We start from the raw sequence: 6,347 nt of genomic DNA on the forward strand, positions 1-6,347 counted from the left end.
CAAAGAGTTCTCGAGAACTATGCGGGACCCACTAGATGTCATGTCTACTAGACCCATATCGTAGGCCTGACGGTATAGCTTCTGCCTGTTCGCACGCCATGTCGGCGCGTGGATGTAACTTCACTTAATTCCGTCAAACATCGCGCCTCCCACGACCTTCGCCTCCCTCGCGCGGTCCTGCCCTTTGAGACTTCGACCGGCTATAAATGAGCAAATTTTTTGCCTTTTTTAGACAAGCAATTTTTTTCCTACTCCGCATGCATGATACTCCCTCTGGTCCTTTTTACTCCCGTCAACCGTTTGCAAAGTGTTTGACCAAATTTATACTTTTTTTGAACACCACCTTATATTAATTAACCAGCCACACCAATACACTCATTCGATACAATATTCACGACATAGGGCAGTACGTTATTTACAAGAATACCATCTAATCTATTGTCAAAGCTATACTTAGCGATTAAGTGTGCCACCTTATTGGCCGAACGGCTAATCTTTGACAATTGAAGATTGTTGATCAACTTCGAGATGCTCAACGCTTTCATCTTCAGGTCACGCATAGCAGACCTGTCAACGCTTTGACAGGCATCAATGAAATCCCACGACCAAATTTATACTAAAAATATCAATATCTACAATACTCCCAAAACACTTAGACTAGCCACATGGGAGTAACTTCAGCGGTAACATCAAGTCCAACTCAGCAGATTTGCTTATGTCGCAATGAGTTAATGAAGAGAGAGATAATTGTAGTAACTTAGCTAGTTACTGTAACATCACATGTCCCAATGCAATATGAGTCTATAACCTAATAAATGAATCTTTGCATGTTACCACACTTAAGTTACTACCCACTATGAAGGTAGTAACATAGTCTAGGGATATGTGTATGTTACTAGTGTATGTTACTATGCATTGTGGCTAGTCTTAGGCGCGGTGCATTAACTTCTACCTCGTTTCTTGTTTCTTGACATATCAACCAATAGGAGATGTGTTTCTCGCAAAAAAACCAATAGGAGATGTGGGTGTGCATGCTTTTAATGACTTGAGACTACCAAACACGACATGCAGTGGTTAGTTCATTGCATGCAATGCTATTAATTAGCAAATAAACATTAAGATCTCTCGTTTTCCCCTCCTCCTTGGTCACAGTGCATAATCTAAGATGACTTGCTCACCTAGACGGAGGGAGTACTGATTATAAACATTAAGATCTCTCATTTTCACCTCCTCCTTGGTCACAGTGCACAATCTAAGATGATTTGCTCACCTAGACGGAGGGAGTACTGATTATAATGAGTACTCAACTAGTACTAGTATAAGAACTATGTTTTATAATGAGTGTAAAAATATTGATTTGACATTGTGAATGTTGACACATTGTGGAATAGTTTTTGAAGTCTGCAAAAGTACTCAACTAGTGCTGTCGTTCTCCACAAAAAATGTGTTTACCAATGCATGCATGAACTCTAGTTACTCTAACCCCCCTCTCTTCTTTAATTCTTTGCCACATCAGCATGTTTGCTATTCCCGTGTGCATGATACCAGCTAAGATACCACCATTATGGCCAGCCTTAATCATCGCATGCAATAATTTAGTGCACCTTGAAATATGAACATGTGTGGGGCGTGTTTGTTTTCAATGACTTGAGACTATACCTAGCCCGGCATGCAAGATGACTTATTATGCATCGTTCCCCATACCTGCAGGAAGCCCGTTCGTCTCCAAATTTTTTCCTCTCCATGTGTGAAACAATATGCCTGCCAAACTCTCCTTCTCCCTCCGGCGGTTCCACCACTCCACCCTGTGTGAAAAAATCTGCATGCATGACTCTCCTCCCCCCACACTCGTCCAATCCGTTGTGACCAGCAATATTTCCACCCCTTCGCTCCCCTGTAATTTACTCCAACAAATATGCCCACGTAGCTGTTACTTAACTGCAGGTGCATTCAGTCACTAACATATGGGCCCAAGAGGGGTCTGGCCCACATGTCAGTGACGCAACTAGACCGGCAGTTAAGTCAGTGTTGCTCAGTCCATATCTTACGTAGGTGTGCCATAGCTCGCTATAAATACTGCGCCTCCCACGACATCGCTATCTCCTCCCCCTCACGTTCACGTTCATCGCTATCTCCTCCCCCTCCCTCTCACGTCGACTACGATGGCATCGCCCCTCCCAAGCCCTAGGAGCCCCTCGCTGCACCACGCAGACGGTCACGCGTCGCCATTCCGTTCCTCGCCGCCACTAGTCGAGGAGGACGCGTCGGTGTTCCGCTCCTCGCCGCTACGCGACGCGTCGCCGTTCCATTCCTCGCCGCCACTAGTTGAGGAGGACGCGTCGGCGTTCTGCTCCTCGCCGCGACGCGTCGAGGTGGACGCGTCGGCGTTCCAATCTCGCCAGCACGCGCGCCGGAGGACGCGTCGGCTCCCCGGTACGAGGAGAACGCTGCGCCGCCCGCCGAGCCCCCCAGCCTTGAGGAGCTTTGGAAAGAAATGGATGTCGCCTTGTGGGAGGCTTTGCCTCCAGCAGAGCGCGCCAAAATAGAGGCGGAGAAGAAGGCCGAGGAAGAGATGCGCACTACGAAACAAGCTACCTGGGAGGCCTATGTCGCATCCGAGAGAGTCAGGCAATTGGCTCTTTGGCAGAAGGCTCGTGCGAGGGTCGTGAGGGTGGCGAAGGACGCCCGTGCCGACGCCCCGAGTGTAGTCATGCCCAAGCGCCTCATCTACGCTTGGCGGTACGTGGACCGGGTGCACGCTTCCAGCGAGGAGGAGTACCTGTTGGCGCCGGATCACCACACCGGTGAGATCGCGCTCGCCCGCCGGCAAGCCGCCAATCAGCACCACGCGAGTTGCGAGGCTGAGGAAGAGGCGTTGTGTCGGTGCGCTGGGAAACGGCCGTGCACCAGGGCACTCGTGGCGCGTCGCAAGCGCTCCTGCGAGCGCCGTGGCTTTTAGGAGGAGTATAATTTTTGTTTCGTAAGGCGATCTCATTAGTTTTGGGACGCAAATGATAAATCCCGAACGTTCAGGAATTTTTAGCATCCTTAATTAAGTATGTAAAAGGGAAAGTTTGGAAACCTTGTGTATTCGTACGCATTTTGCAAGTATGTGCATATAGCACAAACTTTACTATATACTATCGCAGGAAAAGAATTCTATGAGACCAGGTCTCACGCAAGACCCATCCTGATGGATGACACGTGGCATTCACAAATCACAAAGCATCCCCCACCCCCACTTAAAAGCCACGTGTCATCCATCAGGACGGGTCTCACCTACTAACCGTGAGATCTGGTCTCATATACGAGTAATTTTTTTCCACTATCGCACTACACGTCTCTCTCGATATATGCTTGCAGACTATGCTAGTCCCTCTGTCCAGGTCAATAAGTCATCTTTGGTTGTGCACCGTGACCAAGAAGGAGGGAAGACTTATACATCTAGATGGAGGGAGTACTACTATTACTTATGTATGTGCAAATGCACGTTTTAACATTACGATGAGGTTTTTGTAAAAGTAGAAAAACATCACTAGTCAAGCTTGTGAAACGATTCAATGCAAAACAAAAGCAAAATGCTCGTTTGATTGTTTACTTTTAGCTTCCTTCTCTGTGGTTATTTCTCTGTCGTACTTTGTACGGAGTATCTCACTGGTTGGAAAGGCATGCAAATTCCCAAACCGCTTCCTACACCATGTATCTCACTGGTTGCCGGCGTTGACGTTGTCGCCCATGTCGTCGAGGATGAGGTTGCCGAGGTCAAGGAAGAAGTCGTCATTTGCAACTAATCATGTGGACTAGCATAGTAGTAGGATACAGAGTAGAAACATGAATTTTACCACGATTTCGAATAGGAAGGACATAAACACATACGGTGCAACGGGAGCTGCACCGTTGGCGTTGAGGTTGTTGCCAAACACCACGTAGACACGGTCTTTGAGCACGGTTCGTAGTCGTTCCACGCTCGGGCATTGAAGTTTGTAACTATTTTAGATTAGAATATACTACTCCTCCGGTGCTAGTAGTAGAGCAGAGTCCTACTCTACTACTCTACTCAAGCAAGTTAGGGCATAGCATTGTAGGGAGTACCAGTACTGTGATCACTCAAGCAAGTTGTCTGGCATCGACATGACCCTACGCTGCTGGTATGTGTCTCGTAAGTCAAGCGGCACGTTGTAGTCATCATCACCCGTCCACTTCCCGCAGCACATATTCGCTTCTCCATCTTTGTCCGCACATAATCTCGTCCAATCTTCCATCCTCGCTAAGGCGCCTCCCGCCTCGTCCAAAACCCAAGCACTAACAATGGTAGAACCGAGCAGCATCCACCGAAAGAGTGGCTGGAATTCGCTCCCCACAGAGGTAATCAAGCTCATTGTTTCGTGTGTGGACAATCTCAGTACCATGCCGCTCGCCGCGTGCTCGTCGGGGCTGTACCGTTTACTGAAAGCCCTCAGGCCGGAGCTTTTTAAGCCAGCTCCTTGCTTGCTGATGCCGCTTGATCTTCATAAATGGCGTGTCACGCAGCATAACGATCGTAGGGTGGCGAGCATCAACCCCCTTGACTGCGATCCGATCCCCGTCAGCCTCAACTACATTAACGGTGTGTATTGGGTCGGCATGAACACGTCTTGGATGGTGCTCGTCGACGGTCGCGGCAGCTGGATGCTCGTGGAGGTCTACACCCGACGATTGATCCTTCTTCCTTTGATTAACACTACACCGCTTTGGCACCGCGGCCCAGAATACTCGGAATCTTACAGTAGCCAACATGATACCAAGTTTGGTTTGCTCATGGTTGTAATCTGCCAAGTGCCCACAAGATTTGTGAATTATAAAGACTTCAGGCTAATTGCGTTCTTCAACCGTAGTCTCGCCTATCTGACAGGTCACTGCGGTAAGTGGATAAATCTGCCTGTCCATCGCAGGATCATACATCCTCCATGGTTCTCTGATGCCATAGAACACAAGGGCTTCATTTACGCTGTCGACTCCTTCTATGGCTGGACGTATTGCTGGCCTACTCCAGTCATCGCTACAAACGGCTATGACAGCAGTATGTTACTTTACTATGATATCATGATGGTTTGCTTATATTACTATCAACATTTGCTAAAAAAATATTCATGCTCATAACATGCTGTTCTTAAGATTGACTAAACAAAGAGCCCTTTTTTATTTGACTCCAACTTGATATGATGTTGTAGGCCGCCTGGTGTCCCTACCCTTCCTAATCCCAGAACCTTTCAAAGAAAAGCGGCATGGAAGTTGCAGGTGGTTCCTGGCTTGATCAGACGACGGCGAAAGATTGATGATCGTTCGCACGTACCGGACGTGTTGTTTCGCGGAATACAATCACAGTCACTGCAAGGTCTTAGAGCAGGATCCCAGCTTATCTGGGCCTTCAGGAATTTTTGACCGGAGGCTGGTAAGTAGCCTTGGTACACGCTCTCTGTTTGTCGGACTAAATTATCCGATTAACCAGGAGATAACCGATGGCAAGGATCATGATGGCAGCGTGGTTTCGTTCATCAGGAAAAACTATGTGTACACAACATACCATGCGTCTCTGCATGCACCATACCCTGATAAGTGCCGCCACGCTCTGTAGCCCAAAGTAGGAGAGAGGGTCACAAGTATCAGACTTCGACCTGCTGGCTGGAGTTTCCCCCGTCAGGCACCCATCTGGTTCAAGCCGTCAGCCAATCTCCACAGCTTAATAAATAGTAACGTCTAACTGAGCCAGTTAGTTAGATGCGTACACTTGGTGTAGTAGGATCTTTATTTAGTTTGATGCATACACTTGTTCTTTATTGGTAGCCCTTTTGTAATGATGGATGATGTTTGGTTTGGAAGAGAGAGTTGTGTCTTCACTCTTCTGGCCTGCTTGCTGCTTCTGTTGTACCTCCAGCCCTGGTTGCTGCTGCTGTTTTCAATGTACAATCAGTAGTATATTTCGTTTGTTAGTTGAATAAATGTGTTGTTAGAATGAAAAACACAATGTTTTGGAAGTCGTTGCACGGTTCGATCCTTTAGTGCCCCGTACCGTATGTAGCACATACTATTTATCATACGGAACCCATTTTTTTTGAAACTCGGAACACATTTTCCACTTGTTGATAACATGCAACCCGCTGATGAAGGCCCAATAGAGAAGGGAGGCTCTCACATGAATCTGGCCAAGGTACATGCTCATGGTCCCCTAAACATAAATAAGTAAATAAATAAATAAAGCTAAATGCTCATGCACCAGTTCTTTGGGAAAATAGGTAGCCCAGTATTTCTTTTTGAAGAATACCCAAGCTAGGCCTATTTGTTTTCTCCGAATTACTGGGCTGCAAATC

This window comes from Triticum urartu, chromosome 1A (assembly GCF_056163025.1).
Source record: "Triticum urartu cultivar PI428250 chromosome 1A, HENAU_Tu73, whole genome shotgun sequence".
Lineage (NCBI taxonomy): Eukaryota > Viridiplantae > Streptophyta > Magnoliopsida > Poales > Poaceae > Triticum > Triticum urartu.